Raw genomic sequence first — 18,752 nt, 5'->3', positions numbered from 1 at the left:
TTTCTGTTAAAAAAGAAAAAAAAGAGAATTAAGTAAATAAATAATGAAATTAATTAATTAATTAATTAATTAACCTAAATAATTCTGATTAAATTAACCAAATAAGATTAATTAACCTAATGATTAGTTAACCTAAATAACTACTGTTATCAGCTAATTAATTAGTATGACAGTGGGGCCCACCCACTAATTAATTTTGATTAGATTAATTAAACTGTTTAATTAAAATGTGTCACTGACCAGTGGGACCCACTGGTCAGGTTGACCAAGTCAACTCTGTTGACTGCTGATGCCAGCATGACATCATGCTGATGTCATTAATTCATTTTCGAATTAATTAATTAATTAATTAATTAATGAAATTCCAGAAATAAATAAAATCTTTAGAAAATCATATCTTTTAATCCGTAACTCGGATGAAAATACTTTCTACATGAAAGTTGCTCAGAACGACGAGACGAATCCGGATACGCAGCTCGTTCGTCTGCCACACATCCCTAACCTATCGGAATCGCAACTTTCCCCCTCCGGTTCATCTGTCCGAAAACGTAAAACACCGGGAATACTTTCCCGGATGTTTTCCCCCTTCGTCGGTATCACCTACTACCGCGTTTGGGCACACCTAGCATCGATACTTGTCATGTCATGCATCGTCATGCATCTGTTTGCATTGTATTCATTGTTTCTTCCCCCTCTTCTTCCGCTAGACACCGAGACCGACGCTGCTGCTGCCCAGTTTGACTACGGAGTTGACGACCCCTCCTTCTTGCCAGAGCAACCAGGCAAGCCCCCCCCCCCTTGATCACCAGATATCGCCTATTCTCCTCTATACTGCTTGCATTAGAGTAGTGTAGCATGTTACTACTTTCCGTTAATCCTATTCTGATGCATAGCCTGTCATTGTTGCTACAGTCATTGATACATTACCCGCAATCCTAAATGCTTAGTATAGGATGCTAGTTTATCACCATTGGCCCTACATTCTTGTCAGTCTGCCTTGCTATACTATTGGGCCGGGATCACTCGGGAGGTGATCACGGGTATATATGATACATACATACATACTATACAGATGGTGACTAAAGTCGGGTCAGCTCGAAGAGTACCCGCGAGTGATTCACGGATTGGGGGCTGAAAGGACCTTTGTCCTGACGGCCCTCTGTGTGGATCTTTGTGGCGGAGCGATAGGGCAGGTTGAGACCGCCTAGGAGAGAGGTGGGCCTGGCCCTGTTCGGCGTTCGCGGATATTTAACACGCTTAACGAGATCTTGGTATTTGATCTGAGTTGGCTACGAGCCTATACGCACTAACCAACTACGTGGGAAAGATATGGGCACTCGGCGTCGTGGTATCAGCCGAAGCACTTCGTGACGTCAGCGACTGAGCGGCGCGCGCCGAATTGGACTGGAACGCCACTAGGCTAGGTCTGCTTTCGGCCGCCCTCGCAACATGCATGTGTGTTTAGGGTGATGGGCCCAGACCCCTGGGCGCCTAGGTTTAGACCGGCGTGCTGACCTCTCTGTTGAGCCTAGGTGGGGCTGCGACGTGTTGATCTTCCGCGGCCGGGCATGACCCAGGGAAGTGTGTCCGGCCAAATGGGATCAAGCGTGTTGGGTAAGTTGGTGCACCCCTGCAGGGAAGTTAATCTATTCGAATAGCCGTGATCTTCGGTAACAGGACGACTTGGAGTTGTACCTCGACCTTATGACAACTAGAACTGGATACTTAATAAAACACACCCTTCCAAGTGCCAGATACAACCCGGTGATCGCTCTCTAACAGGGCGACGAGGAGAGGATCGCTGGGTAGGATTATGCTATGCGATGCTACTGGAGATGCTACTTGGAGATGCTACTTGGAGGACTTCAATCTACTCTCTTCTACGTGCTGCAAGACGGAGGCTGCCAGAAGCGTAGTCTTCGATAGGACTAGCTATCCCCCTCTTATTCTGGCATTCTGCAGTTCAGTCCACTCATATTGCCTCCTTACACATATACCCATGCATATGTAGTGTAGCTCCTTGCTTGCGAGTACTTTGGATGGGTACTCACGGTTGCTTTGCTCCCTCTTTTCCCTCGTTTTCCTCTTCTTCTCGGATGCCGCAACCAGATGTTGGAGCCCAGGATCCAGACGCCACCTTCGTCGACGACGACTACTACTCTGGAGGTGCCTACTACTACGTGCAGCCTGCTGACGACGACCAGGAGTAGTTAGGAGGATCCCAGGCAGGAGGCCTGCGCCTCTTTCGATTTGTACCCCAGTTTGTGTTAGCCATCTATGGCAACTTGTTTACTTATGTCTGTCCTCAGATATTGTTGCTTCCACTGACTCGTCTATGATCGAGCACTTGTATTCGAGCCCTCGAGGCCCCTGGCTTGTATTATGATGCTTGTATGACTTATTTATGTTTTTAGAGTTGTGTTGTGATATCTTCCCGTGAGTCCCTAATCTTGATCGTACACGTTTGCGTGCATGATTAGTGTACGATTGAATCGGGGGCGTCACAAAAATATGCAAAACGTTTGTGATGGCGGAGACAGCAAACACGGTTTAGATTTTAGTGACGTGTGTGATGCGGGGCATACGGTTGATCCATATGAACTGTTTGCGATTAGACAGAACAACAGAAACGGGCAGCCATATCAATGTGTGTGTGCGATATATGGCATACAGTTCACTCTGATGAACTATTTGCTATTAGGGAATGCAACAGAAATGGTCACCCAGATCAAGGTGTGTGTGATATACGACATATGATTCACTTGGACGAACTGTTTTCGATTAGGGAAGAGAACAGAAATGGTTCAACTTAACAAGATGTGTGTGATATGCGGCATACAGTTCACATAGATGAAATATTTGCGATGAGCCAAAATAACACAAACTATTCGTGTAAACAAGATGTGTGTGATACGCAGCAAACAGCCCACTCAGATGAACTGTTTGCGATGAGAAATTATAGCACATACGGTTACTATAGTTAGATCTTGTGCAATTCTATTTGTACAAAAAATTTGAAAAATGCAAACTAGTTGCTTGTGGTGGCTAGGAGTATCGCACACGATGTGTCTGCGAGTACTCGTGTGCGATGATTAGTAAGTTACACATATGTTTCCTTATGTTAACACGTGTGTGATAAATAACACGTGGCACCGCATGCGGTATTCGGGTTGTGTGTGTGCTCCAATTAGTCTTCCCGCGCTCCAGTGAATGCTTCCTGCGCTCCACATGGGTGAATTGTAAAATCCATGCCTCTTCCCTCATCGGTTTCCCGCCACCAGCTAATGGCTTGCTGCATATAACCCAGGCGGCAACGCACCATCGCGACACTCTGTGCAGATCTAGTCCTCACCCATCTACCATTAGTTATTCCAAGAATGCTAGGTAACGACCAAAGCTTCGACGTCGACCCCTACCTATGTTACATCTTTGGTGAGGAGAACGAGTCGGAGCAGGTCGGGGAGCAAGAGCTTCATCGGCCGGTGCAGGCACCATGGCCCATCGGCAGCGATATCGGCGTGACAGTCCTTGGGCGCACAATCAACATATTGCAGAGGAGGTGTGATGATCAGTTTGCCATCCATCGTGCAAAAGATCCAGAGCTGCTCGGTGGCATGATCGATGACCCACCCGAAGATCCACCGTCAACAGTGCTCATCGAGAGCCTGATGCCCCACAAGGAATGGGCAGAGGACCAGCCTGCGGTTTCATCATTGCCTGCAACGGCTGATACGTCTCCAACGTATCTACTTTTCCTAATGCTTTTCCTCTTGTTTTGGACTCTAATTTGCATGATTTGAATGAAACTAACCCCGGACTGACATTGTTTTCAGCAGAACTACCATGATGTTATTTTTATGCAGAAATAAAAGTTCTCGAAATGGAGCGAAACTTTGCGAGGATTTTTTATATCAAATAAGAGAAGTTCTGGAGCCAGGATGGACCTGAGGGGGGCACTTGGGTGGGCACAACCCACCAAGGCGCGCCAGCCCCCCAGGTGCGCCCAGGTGGGTGCTGCCCACCTGGTGGCCCCGCTGACCCTCAAACCGACGCTATAAAACCCAATATTTCCGGAAAAAATAGGGGAGAAAGAATTATCACGTTTCGCGAGATGGAGCCGCCGCCAAGCCCAGTTCTTCCTCTGGAGGGCAGGTCTGTTCATGGTGTTCATATCCTACTCATGCTAGTTTCCAATGTTACTTATGCATAATGCATGTTCATGACCGATGTTGCTCTCTAGCTGGCCACTTCTCAACCTATTTGCTAGCCTTCGCCTGTACTAAGTGGGAACTCTGCTTGTACATCAAAAGAACCTGAAACCCAAGTTATTCCAAATGAGTCCACCATAACTACCTATATGTGGTATTACCCTGCCGTCCTAAGTAAATTTGCATGTGCCACCTCTAAAAACTTCAAATAAATATCCTTTTTGTGTGTCCGGATCGTTCATGAAACGACAGGAGGTAGTCGATGTCTTCCATGCTAAACGGGTTATTCTCAGGTTGAGTGTTTATTCACTCGCCATCGCACGAGAAAAAGGGCGGTAATAGGGATGCCTAGTCTCAAACTTCAAAAATAAAAGAGCTTACAAATAATCAAACAAAAACTCCAATGGAGTCATAACCTTTACATTTCCGCTTGGGAACCGCCACTAGCGTGCTTAGCATGGAAGATATTGATAACTGATGGTCGTGAAGTGAATAAGAAGGGTGCATGTCTCAAAATTTCATTTACCTCTGTTTTAAAAACATGAGCTCTGGCACCTCTGCAAATCACTGCTTCCCTCTGCGAAGGGACTATCTATTTACTTTTATGTCATGTCATCACCTTCTCAATTAAGCGCCAGAACCTGAGAGCATTGCTGTCATGCTGATGCATTGTGTATAGCTAATGTTGGGTGCATCATGACTAGATCTTTTCTACCATGAATTACAATGTTTAGTCGCTGCTTGAACTTTGGGGGTGCTCTGCATTTATGTTTTGCAGTCTCAGAAATGGCTAGCGAGATACCACTATTGTCATATTATATCATGGTTGTTTTGACAACGTGTTGCTATTTGAGATATCTTATTATTGCTCTCTAGTTGATTATGTCATTGATATGAGTTAATATATTTTTTAAGAGTTATTGTCGACATGGTTAGCTATAATCCTTGCTGAAAACCTGGGTGTTGTTGAAGCTTATTTATGAAACAAGAGCAAAAGAGTTCGTAAAAGTTTTTCTTGTTCACTTTTAGTTTATCAACTGAATTGCTTGAGGACAAGCAAAGGTTTAAGCTTGGGGGAGTTGATACGTCTCCAACGTATCTACTTTTCCTAACGCTTTTCCTCTTGTTTTGGACTCTAATTTCATTGATTTGAATGAAACTAACCCCGGACTGACGCTGTTTTCAGCAGAACTACCATGATGTTATTTTTGTGCAGAAATAGAAGTTCTCGGAATGGAACGAACTTTGCGAGGATTTTTTATATCAAATAGAGAATTTCTGGAGCCAGGATGGACCCGAGGGGGGCACCTGGGTGGGCACAACCCACCAGGGCACGCCAGCCCCCCCCAGGTGAGCCCAGGTGGGTGCTGCCCACCTGGTGGCCCCGCTGACCCTTAAACCGACGCTATAAAATCCCATATTTCCAGAAAAAAGTTGGGGAGAAAGAATTATCGCGTTTCACGAGACGGAGCCGCCGCCAAGCCCTGTTCTTCATTGGGAGGGCAAATCTAGAGTCCGTTTGGGGCTCCGGAGAGGGGGATCTTCGATCTTCGTCATCACCAACGCATATCCATCGCCAATTCCATGATACTCCCCATTGGGAGTGAGTAATCCTTCGTAGGCTCGCTGGTCGGTGAGTAGTTGGATGAGATTCATCATGTAATTGAGTTAGTTTTGTTAGGGCCTGATCCCTAGTATCCATTATGTTCTGAGATTGATGTTGCTATGACTTTGCCATGCTTAATGCTTGTCACTTTGGGGCCGGGTGCCATGATTTCAGATCTGAACCATTTATGTTATCACCATTATATCCATGTTCTAGATCCGATCTTGCAAGTTATAGTCACCTACTATGCGTTATGATCCGGCAACCCCGGAGTGACGATAGCCGGGATCACTCCCGGTGATGACCGTAGTTTGAGGAGTTCATGTATTCACTGTGTGCTAATGCTTTGTTCCGATTCTCTATTAAAAGGAGGCCTTAATTGTTGGGGAACGTAGTAATTTCAAAAAAATTCCTATGGACACGCAAGATCATGGTGATGCATAGCAACAAGAGGGGAGAGTGTTGTCCATGTACCCTCATAGACCAAAAGCGGAAGCGTTAGAACAACACGGTTGATGTAGTCGTACGTCTTCACGGCCCGACCGATCAAGCACCGAAACTACGGCACCTCCGAGTTCTAACACACGTTCAACTCGATGACGATCCACGTACTCCTATCCAGCAGAATGTCGGGGAAGAGTTCCGTCAGCACGACGGCATGATGACGATCTTGATGTTCTACCGTCGCAGGGCTTTGCCTAAGCACCACTATAGTATTACCGAGGACTATGGTGGAGGGGGGCACCGCACACGGCTAAGAGATCAAGAGATCAATTGTTGTGTCTATGGGGTGCCCCCCTCCCCCGTATATAAAGGAGTGGAGGAGGGGGCGGACAAGGGGGGTGGCGCACCCTTGGGGGAGAGTCCAACCCCAACCGGGAGTAGGACTCCCCCTTTTCCTATTAGGAGAGGGCGAGGGAAGGAAGAGGGGGGAGGGCAGAAGGAAAGGGGGTCGGCCCCCCTCCCAATTCAGATTGGGCTTGGGTGGGGGGGGGGCGCCCTCTCCTTTGCTTCTTCTCCCTCCTTTCCACTAAGGCCCAATAAGGCCCATATACCTCCCGGGGGGTTTCGATAACCTCCCAGAGCTCCGGTATTGTCCCAATCTCACCTGGAACCTTTCCGCTGTCCAAATATAGTCGTCCAATATATCGATCTTTATGTCTCGACCATTTTGAGACTCCTCGTCAAGTCTGTGATCACATCCGGGACTCCGAACAACCTTCGGTACATCAAAACTCATAAACTCATAATAAAACTGTCAACGAAACATTAAGCATGCGGACCCTACGGGTTCGAGAACTATGTAGACATGACCGAGACTCGTTTCCGGTCAATAACCAATAGTGGAACCTGGATGCTCATATTGGCTCCTACATACTCTACGAAGATCTTTATCGGTCAAACCGCATAACAACATACGTTGTTCCCTTTGTCATCGGTATGTTACTTGCCCGAGATTCGATCGTCGGTATCCAATACCTAGTTCAATCTCGTTACCGGCAAGTCTCTTTACTCGTTACGTAACGCATCATTCCGTAACTAACTCATTAGCTACATTGCTTGCAAGGCTTGTAGTGATGTGCATTACCGAGAGGGCCCAGAGATACCTCTCCGACAATCGGAGTGACAAAACCTAATCTCGGAATATGCCAACTCAACATGTACCTTTGGAGATACCTGTAGAGCTCCTTTATAATCACCCAGTTACGTTGTGACGTTTGGTAGCACACAAAGTGTTCCTTCGGTAAACGGGAGTTGCATAATCTCATAGTTGTAGGAACTTGTATAAGTCATGAAGAAAGCAATAGCAACATACTGAACGATCAAGTGCTAAGCTAACGGAATGGGTCAAGTCAATCACATCATTCTCCTAATGATGTGACCCCGTTAATCAAATGACAACACATGTCTATGGTTAGGAAACATAACCATCTTTGATTAATGAGCTAGTCAAGTAGATTCATACTAGTGACATTTAAGTTTGTCTATGTATTCACACATGTATCATGTTTCCGGTTAATACAATTCTAGCATGAATAATAAACATTTATCATGATATGAGGAAATAAATAATAACTTTATTATTGCCTCTAGGGCATATTTCCTTCAGTCTCCCACTTGCACTAGAGTCAATAATCTAGATTACACAGTAATGATTCTAACACCCATGGAGTCTTGGTGCTGATCATGTTTTGCTCGTGGAAGAGGCTTAACCAACGGGTCTACAACATTTAGATCCGTATGTATCTTGCAAATCTCTATGTCTCCCACCTAGACTTGGTCCCGGATGGAATTGAAGCATCTCTTGATGTGCTTGGTCCTCTTGTGAAATCTGGATTCCTTTGTCAAGGCAATTGCACCAGTATTGTCACACAAGATCTTCATAGGTCCCGATGCACTAGGTATGACACCTAGATTGGAAATGGACTCCTTCATCCAGACTCCGTCATTTGCTGCTTCCGAAGTAGCTATGTACTCCGATTCGCATGTAGATCCCGCCATGATGCTTTGTTTAGAACTGCACCAACTGATAGCTCCACCGTTCAATATAAACACGTATCCGGTTTGCGATTTAGAATCGTCCAGATCAGTGTCAAAGCTTGCATCGACGTAACCATTTACGACTAGCTCTTTGTCACCTCCATAAACAAGAAACATATCCTTAGTCCTTTTCAGGTATTTCAGGATATTCTTGACCGCTGTCCAGTGATCCACTCCTGGATTACTTTGGTACCTCCCTGCTAAACTTATTGCTAAGCATACATCAGGTCTAGTACACAACATTGCATACATGATAGAGCCTATGGCTGAATCATAGGGAACATCTTTCATTTTCTCTCTATCTTCTACTATGGTCGGGCATTGAGTCTGACTCAACTTCACACCTTGTAATACAGGCAAGAACCCTTTCTTTGCCTAATCCATTTTGAACTTTTTCTAAACTTTATCAAGGTATGTGCTTTGTGAAAGTCCAATTAAGCGTCTTGATCTATCTCTATAGATCTTGATGCCCAATATGTAAGCAGCTTCACCGAGGTCTTTCATCGATTTTTTTATTCAAGTATCCCTTTATGCTATCCAGAAATTCTATATCATTTCCAATTAACAATATGTCATCTACATATAATATCAGAAATGCTACAGAGCTCCCACTCACTTTCTTGTAAATACAGGCTTCTCCAAAAGTCTGTATAAAACCATATGCTTTGATCAACTCATCAAAGCGTTTATTCCAACTCCGAGAGGCTTGCACCAGTCCATAAATGGATCGCTGGAGCTTGCACACTTTGTTAGCATCTTTTGAATCGACAAAACCTTCTGGTTGCATCATATACAACTCTTCTTCCATAAATCCATTCAGGAATGCAGTTTTGACATCCATTTGCCATATTTCATAATCATAAAATGTAGCAATTGCTAACATGATTCAGACAGACTTAAGCATCGCTACGAGTGAGAAAGTCTCATCGTAGTCAACCCCTTGAACTTGTCGAAAACCTTTCGCAACAAGTCGAGCTTTGTAGACAGTTACATTACCATCAACGCCAGTCTTCTTCTTGAAGATCCATTTATTCTCGATGGCTTGCCGATCATCGGGCAAGTCAACCAAAGTCCATACTTTGTTCTCATACATGGATCACATCTCAGATTTCATGGCCTCAAGCCATTTTGCGGAATATGGGCTGATCATCGCTTCCTCATAGTTTGTAGGTTCGTCACGGTCAAGTAACATGACTTCCAGAATAGGATTACCGTACCACTCTAGTGCGGATCTTACTCTGGTTGACCTACGAGGTTCGGTAGTAACTTGATCTGAAGTTTCATGATCAATATCATTAGCTTCCTCACTGATTGGTGTAGTTGTCACAGGAACCGGTTCTTGTGATGAACTACTTTCCAATAAGGGAGCAGGTACAGTTACCTCATCAAGTTCTACTTTCCTCCCACTCACTTCTTTTAAGAGAAACTCCTTCTCTAGAAATGATCCAAATTTAGCAACAAAAATCTTGCCCTCAGATCTGTGATAGAAGGTGTACCCAATAGTCTCTTTTGGGTATCCTATGAAGACACATTTCTCTGATTTGGGTTCGAGCTTATCTGGTTGAAGTTTCTTCACATAAGCATCACAGCCCCAAACTTTAAGAAAAGACAACTTTGGTTTCTTGCCAAACCACAATTCATAAGGTGTCGTCTCAATGGATTTTGATGGCGCCCTATTTAACGTGAATGCGGCCGTCTCTAAAGCATAACCCCAAAACGGTAGCGGTAAATCAGTAAGAGACATCATAGATCGCACCATATCTAGTAAAGTACGATTACAACGTTCAGACACACCATTTCTTTGTGGTGTTCCGGGTGACGTGAGTTGCGAAACTATTCTGCATTGCTTCAGATGTAAACCAAACTCATAACTCAAATATTCTCCTCCACGATCAGATCGTAGAAACTTTATTTTCTTGTTACGATGATTTTCCACTTCACTCTGAAATTCTTTGAACTTTTCAAATGTTTCAGACTTGTGTTTCATTAAGTAGATATACCCATATCTGCTCAAATCATGTGTGAAGGTGAGAAAATAACGATACCAGCCACGAGCCTCAATATTCATTGGACCACATACATCAGTATGTATGATTTCCAACAAATCAGTTGCTCGCTCCATAGATCCGGAGAATGGCGTTTTAGTCATCTTGCCCATGAGGCACGGTTCACAAGTACCAAGTGATTCATAATCAAGTGATTCCAGAAGTCCATCAGTATGGAGTTTCTTCATGCGCTTTACACCAATATGACCCAAACGACAGTGCCACAAATAAGTTGCACTATCATTATCAACTCTGCATCTTTTGGCTTCAACATTATGAATATGTGTATCACTACTATCGAGATTTAATAAAAATAGACCACTCTTCAAGGGTGCATGACCATAAAAGATATTACTCATATAAATAGAACAACCATTATTCTCAAATTTAAATGAATAACCGTCTCGCATCAAACAAGATCCAGATATAATGTTCATGCTTAACGCTGGCACCAAATAACAATTATTCAGGTCTAAAACTAATCCCAAAGGTAGATGTAGAGGTAGCGTGCCGACCGCGATCACATCGACTTTGGAACCATTTCCCACGCGCATCGTCACCTCGTCCTTAGCCAATCTTCGCTTAATCCGTAGTCCCTGTTTCAAGTTGCAAATATTAGCAATAGAACCAGTATCAAATACCCAGGTGCTACTGCGAGCATTAGTAAGGTACACATCAACAACATGTATATCACATATACCTTTGTTCACCTTGCCATCCTTCTTATCCACCAAATACTTGGGGCAGTTCCGCTTCCAGTGTCCAGTATGCTTGCAGTAGAAGCACTCGGTCTTAGGCTTAGGTCCAGATTTGGGTTTCTTCTCTTGAGCAGCAACTTGCTTGCTGTTCTTCTTGAAGTTCCCCTTCTTCTTCCCTTTACCCATTTTTCTTGAAACTGGTGGTCTTATTGACCATCAACACTTGATGCTCCTTCTTGATTTCTACCTCCGCAGCCTTTAGCATTGCGAAGAGCTCGGGAATAGTCTTGTCCATCCCTTGCATATTATAGTTCATCACGAAGCTCTTGTAGCTTGGTGGCAGTGATTGAAGAATTCTATCAAAGACACTATCATCAGGAAGATTAACTCCTAGTTGAATCAAGTGATTATTATACCCAGACATTTTGAGTATATGTTCACTGACAGAACTATTCTCCTCCATCTTACAGCTATAGAACTTATTGGAGACTTCATATCTCTCAATCCGGGCATTTGCTTGAAATATTAACTTCAACTCCTGGAACATCTCATATGCTCCATGACGTTCAAAACATCGTTGAAGACCTGGTTCCAAGCCGTAAAGCATGGCACACTGAACTATTGAGTAGTCATCAGCTTTGCTCTGCCAGACGTTCTTAACGTCGTCAGTTGCATCTGCAGCAGGCCTGGCACCCAGCGCTGCTTCTAGGACGTAATTCTTCTGTGCAACAATGAGGATAATCCTCAAGTTACGGACCCGGTCCGTGTAATTGCTACCATCATCTTTCAACTTAGCTTTCTCAAGGAACGCATTAATATTCAACGGAACAACAACACGAGCCATCTATCTACAACAAACATAGACAAGCAAAATACTATCAGCTACTAAGTTCATGATAAATTTAAGTTCAATTAATCATATTACTAAAGAACTCCCACTTAGACAGACATCTCTCTAGTCATCTAAGTGATCACGTGATCCAAATCAACTAAACCATGTCCGATCATCACGTGAGATGGAGTAGTTTCAATGGTGAACATCACTATGTTGATCATATCTACTATATGATTCACGTTCGACCTTTCGGTCTCCGTGTTCCGAGGCCATATCTGTATATGCTAGGCTCGTCAAGTTTAACCTGAGTATTCCGCGTGTGCAACTGTTTTGCACCCATTGTATTTGAACATAGAGTCTATTACACCCGATCATCACGTGGTGTCTCAGCACGAAGAACTTTCACAACGGTGCATACTCAGGGAGAACACTTCTTGATAATTAGTGAGAGATCATCTTAAAATGCTACCGTCAATCAAAGCAAGATAAGATGCATAAAGGATAAACATCACATGCAATCAATATAAGTGATATGATATGGCCATCATCATCTTGTGCTTGTGATCTCCATCTCCGAAGCACCGTTGTGATCACCATCGTCACTGGCGCGACACCTTGATCTCCATTGTAGCATCATTGTCGTTACGCCATCTATTGCTTCTACGACTACCACTACCGCTTAGTGATAAAGTAAAGCAATTACAGGGCGTTTGCATTTCATACAATAAAGCGACAACCATATGGCTCCTGCCAGTTGCCGATAACTCGGTTACAAAACATGATCATCTCATACAATAAAATATAGCATCACATCTTGACCATATCACATCACAACATGCCCTGCAAAAACAAGTTAGACGTCCTCTACTTTGTTGTTGCAAATTTTACGTGGCTGCTACGGGCTGAGCAAGAACCGTTCTTACCTACGATCAAAACCACAACGATAGTTTGTCAAGTTAGTGCTGTTTTAACCTTCGCAAGGACCGGGCGTAGCCACACTCAGTTCAACTAAAGTTGGAGAAACAAACACCCGCTAGTCACCCGTGTGCAAAGCACGGCGGTAAAACCAGTCTCGCGTAAGCGTACGCGTAATGTCGGTCCGGGCCGCTTCATCCAACAATACCGCTGAACAAAAGTATGACATGCTGGTAAGAAGTATGACTTGTATCGCCCACAACTCACTTGCTCTACTCGTGCATATAACATCTACGCATAAAACCTGGCTCTAATGCCACTATTGGGGAACGTAGTAATTCCAAAAAATTTCCTACGGACACGCAAGATCATGGTGATGCATAGCAACGAGAGGGGAGAGTGTTGTCCACGTACCCTCGTAGACCAAAAGCAGAAGCGTTAGAACAACGCGGTTGATGTAGTCGTACGTCTTCACGGCCCGACCGATCAAGCACCGAAACTACGGCACCTCCGAGTTCTAGCACACGTTCAACTCAATGACGATCCCCGTACTCCGATCCAGCAGAATGTCGGGGAAGAGTTCCGTCAGCACGACAGCATGGTGACGATCTTGATGTTCTACCGTCGCAGGGCTTCGCCTAAGCACCACTACAATATTATCGACGACTATGGTGGAGGGGGGCACCGCACACGGCTAAGAGATCAAGAGATCAATTGTTGTGTCTATGGGGTGCCCCCTCCCCCTTATATAAAGGAGTGGAGGAGGGGTCCGGCCAAGGGGGGTGGCGCGCCCTAGGGGGGGAGTCCAAACCCAACCGGGAGTAGGACTCCCCCTTTTCCTATTAGGAGAGGGAGAGGGAAGGAAGAGGGGGGAGGGAAGAAGGAAAGGGGGGGGGCTCCCCATTCGGATTGGGCTTGGGGGGGAGCCCCCTCCTTTGCTTCTTCTCCCTCCTTTCCACTAAGACCCAATAAGGCCCATATACCTCCCGGGGGGTTCCGATAACCTCCCGGAGCTCCGGTATTGTCCCAATCTCACCCGGAACCTTTCCGATCTCCAAATATAGTCGTCCAATATATCGATCTTTATGCCTCGACCATTTCGAGACTCCTCATCAAGTCCATGATCACATCCGGGTCTCTGAACAACCTTCGGCACATGAAAACTCATAAACTCATAATAAAACTGTCAACGAAACCTTAAGCGTGCGGACCCTACAGGTTCGAGAACTATGTAGACATGACCGAGACTCGTTTCCGGTCAATAACCAATAGTGGAACCTGGATGCTCATATTGGCTCCTACATATTCTACGAAGATCTTTATCGGTCAAACCGCATAACAACATACGTTGTTCCCTTTGTCATCGGTATGTTACTTTCCCGAGATTCGATCATCGGTATCCAATACCTAGTTCAATCAAGTTATCGGCAAGTCTCTTTACTCGTTACGTAATGCATCATTCCGTAACTAACTCATTAGCTACATTGCTTGCAAGGCTTGTAGTGATGTGCATTACCGAGAGGGCCCAGAGATACCTCTCCGACAATCGGAGTGACAAAACCTAATCTCGAAATACGCCAACTCAACATGTACCTTTGGAGACACCTGTAGAGCTCCTTTTTAATCACCCAGTTACGTTGTGACGTTTGGTAGGACACAAAGTGTTCCTCCGGTAAACGGGAGTTGCACAATCTCATAGTTGTAGGAACTTGTATAAGTCATGAAGAAAGCAATATCAACATACTAAACGATCAAGTGCTAAGCTAACGGAATGGGTCAAGTCAATCACATCATTCTCCTAATGATGTGACCCTGTTAATCAAATGACAACACATGTCTATGGTTAGGAACATAACCATCTTTGATTAATGAGCTAGTCAAGTAGAGGCATACTAGTGACATTTAAGTTTGTCTATGTATTCACACATGTATCATGTTTCCGGTTAATACAATTCAAGCACGAATAATAAACATTTATCATGATATGAGGAAATAAATAATAACTTTATTATTGCCTCTAGGGCATATTTCCTTCATTAATATCCCTTAGTTTCCAATAGGACCCCGCTACCACGGGAGGGTAGGACAAAAGATGTCATGCAAGTTCTTTCCATAAGCACGTATGACTATTTATGGAATACATGATGCGACCCCCTATGTCATCGCTCCGGATCATGTAAAAGCAATCAAGGAAGAAATGGCAAGTACGTCGTGCATGCACTACGTCAGCGAGTTGGGACAATGAGAAGTCTGAAGAAAATGCCGACATTGCATCCAGTGCGTGCAACAGAAGGTCGATGTGAAAGAATTCCTACGGGCACTGACTACGATGCAAGTGCGTCTACAATACATTCACGTACATGTGTTTTCAATCAGGATGAGATGATTGTGCGAGGCAATGCATGGCGTGATCGTAAAAGTCAATACCAGCATAATTACAAAGGAAGGCACCGTGAAGATTGGAAAGAGGCATGCGTCCCTAGTCAATAGTTTTGGCATCTTGTGATCAGCTTGCCTAGTTAATTAGCGATTTGTTTAGATTAGAGAGAGAAAGAGTCCGCGTCTATGTTTCTTGTTAGTCTGGTTTTGTAACCAACTTAGGAATCGAGTCAGACCTGGTCACGTACGTGCCTGCGAGCACTATTTTAAAGGCCGAGGCTAGCCTTGTACGGGAGTTAGTTTTCTTTGGCTATTTTCCATCGAGGGATAGATCGGCAAGTCGGGGTATCTTCGAGCCGCTGCAGAATATTTGTTGATAGCTTTTGAGGCTTTGTGATTCTGGTTTGAGATTGATTCTAGAGTTTCAATTTCTGCTGATCTGCTGAAGATCGTCCACGTACTTCCTCTTTAGGGTGTGCGTGTTGTTTTCGTGGTGTATACATCTACAAGATCGCGAGCGCCACACCATTTTAGGTGACTTCGTACCGTGAAATATTGGGCAAATTATTCGCGCGTTCGATATTTCTGTCGACGGTTGCATCAAGTGGTATTCAGAGCATGGTTGATCATGGTACAATTTTCTTTCCTGCTATTTGATTCAATTGTTTGAAAGATGGTGAACTCACAGCATGAGAAATCTGATCATGAGGAAGGCGATGAACTTCCGGAGGATCTGGAGATAAGTGATGATTTGTGTATCCATCTGATATCGATCAAGGGAGCCAACAAGAAGCTTGGGGAAAGGGTTGAGGAATTGTCTGCAAATATTGTAGGCGTCGAGGACAGGTTGAACGAGCGTCTGACTGCCAGCGACCGACAACGCACTGATAGTCCACAGGTGGTGACCTAGAGTCTTAATCGGCTCACTGCAGCAGTTCAGCGTCTTCAGGCGAGAGATGTGGCACCTCGACAGTCCCGCTCACCACGACGACGTCGTGACCGTGACAACGATGATGGCAGGGTGCCGACGGCGAGGGGGAGGGCGCGGCGGAGCCGCCCGCAAGGTCGCCAGGAGAGTCGCCCATCGCCGCTCCAAAGAGATTGATTGGCTTTGTTTTGAGACTTGACTTCGAGACTTTCCTTTAGCATCTTCTTCCCGTGTATCATCGCTTTCCAGGTTCGAGAGGAGCTCTTAGAGCAGTCCACATTCAAAAGGTCACCATCTGGATAGTACCTACCCTTCAACACCGAGCATAATGGATCTCTGGTTTGTCCATGAGGCGCCATGCGTGTTTCGCTAACATCGAACCATTGAAAAGCCCAAGATCCCAAAACCCCATACAACATGTGAACTTTGAAATAAGAAATTTCTCTCAGGATTGCCAATGCATACCTCTATTATCCAGAGATACCGTCTTCCGGTACTTTCACATTACTGTCGTTACTTTCTTGCATAACCCCTTGATAACCCCCAAGTGCAAGGAATTGTCATAGCACTTTTCAATAATGGAAGTGGTAAGTATGGAGTGTCGAACCCACAAGGAGCTAAAGGTAAGATCAATATTCTCTGAGTTCCTATCTGCCACTGATACAACCCTATGTACACCGAGCATTTGCTTTATCTAGAAACAAGAAATAAAACTACGTTACGAGTACAAGGAGGTAGCTTTGCAAGATAACGAAGAATATGAACACAAAAGATAGGTGCTGCCAATGTAAATATATAATATATTACAATATAATACAAATAGCAAATGTGGGATAGTGGTGGTATGGTGTGCGGAATTTTTCTCCAAAAATTAGCTTGCGATGAAAGAAGAGTTCCAACCTACTTAAGGGCTGCCACACGAGCCCATGGCATGACAGGGGGTGGCCACACCACCTGCCCGTGTGGCACCCTCGGGCATCATTTTGCGTTAATTCCCACTACAAGAAATATGGCAATGAATGATCATTGTTTTTCATTTGTGACCTTTTTGTGAAGAAAAACAGTTGATCAAAAGCTATTCATCTTTAATGAAACTTAATGAGCTTCTTTGTGACATGGTCGTAGAAGGCTACAACGGAAATAAAAGGTCGTTGGTCCTACGACCAATTGTTTTGGTCGCTGGTTGTCTGTCCAGGCCACGTTGGATCCAACATGGCAAATTTGCGACCAATTCAAGAATTAGCCCGGTTCAATTCGATGCCAAGCCCATTAATTCAGCCCATTTAATATACATTTTTCATGTTAACTTTGGTTAGCTACATGGCCTGACCCAACAATTCAACCTTTTATTTTCTAGGGCATGACTATTGGTTTTCTATTTTCGGCCATATTATTTTTGTGCTGGTCCCACTAGTCAGATTGGTCCCACTTGTCATGCTAATATCATAATTGGACCCACACGTCAGAAATTTCAAAATTTGTCAAACAATTTTCATAAGTGGGCCCTCCCCGGTCAGGTTTCCGTTTCACAGGTATTGAAACTATATACACAATCAATATTTCAAATAGACTAGAGAGCAAATGAAATTCATCCAAAACAACACTAAATATTACAATACATAATATGCTACTCTGCCTAATATTACAATACATAATATGCTACTTTTGCTGATAGACTTCACGGCTTTGCACTTGGCTTCATACTTCACCTGTGCAAAAAAGAAGAAGAATAAGAACCTATAGGCAACATCAAACATAGCTTATAAGCAAGAATTGACAATAAGATCGATTTAACAACACAAGATTTTGATATATTTATACAGTTCATAAGGTTAGCTCACTATTAAGGGCTTTCTCATATATTACAAACAATTATGTGTACCTGGCAATTCAACATTTAAGTTGAAGGTGTTCAGTAGCAAAAGAGAACATGATATACACTAAACAACTTGAACTGGTAATACACAACTAAATTGGCTATTAATATAACAACATGACATGACAACAACTGCTTGATAGATTTGATTAAACATGTATAAAGCAGCTGCACACATCGACACTGGCACAAGGACCGAATCGAGGTACAAGACGACAAGCATGCAGACCGGACCTAATGTCTCGGCATCCCGACAAGGGAAGCACACATCTCAAGACCAACGTCATTTCTTAATATAACAGGTGAACCACAATAGCAAGTGTAATTAATGGCCAGTGCTGGCAGTACTGAATGTAAAACATGCATGATCTAATCCAAGACCAGCTGCAGCCACGACATCAATCAACCTTCATTCAGTTGCAAACTACCTTCTAAACTTTTGTAACAAGGCATTCAGGAGCAGAGACTTACTTGGAGGGCAAAGAACTTGGTGTTCAGGTTCTAGGAGTTCTGCAGGATGTGCACCACTTGCAGCCACATGCCAGGGTTATTTTGCAGATCCCGTAGTATCAGATCAGCGGCGCTCCACTGAAACAAAGTAGCCCATTTCAATCAGCAATGTTAAAAGAAGGCACATAAACCACAACAGTAGTAGCATAACCCCGACGCTGGTGTAAACCAAACATGTGTGTAGATAAAGGGGTCACTTGCATTGCATGAT

Source organism: Triticum aestivum, chromosome 4B, assembly GCF_018294505.1.
Source record: "Triticum aestivum cultivar Chinese Spring chromosome 4B, IWGSC CS RefSeq v2.1, whole genome shotgun sequence".
NCBI lineage: Eukaryota > Viridiplantae > Streptophyta > Magnoliopsida > Poales > Poaceae > Triticum > Triticum aestivum.
The sequence above is the reverse complement of the archived record's forward strand: the minus strand, read 5'-3'. Positions refer to the sequence as shown.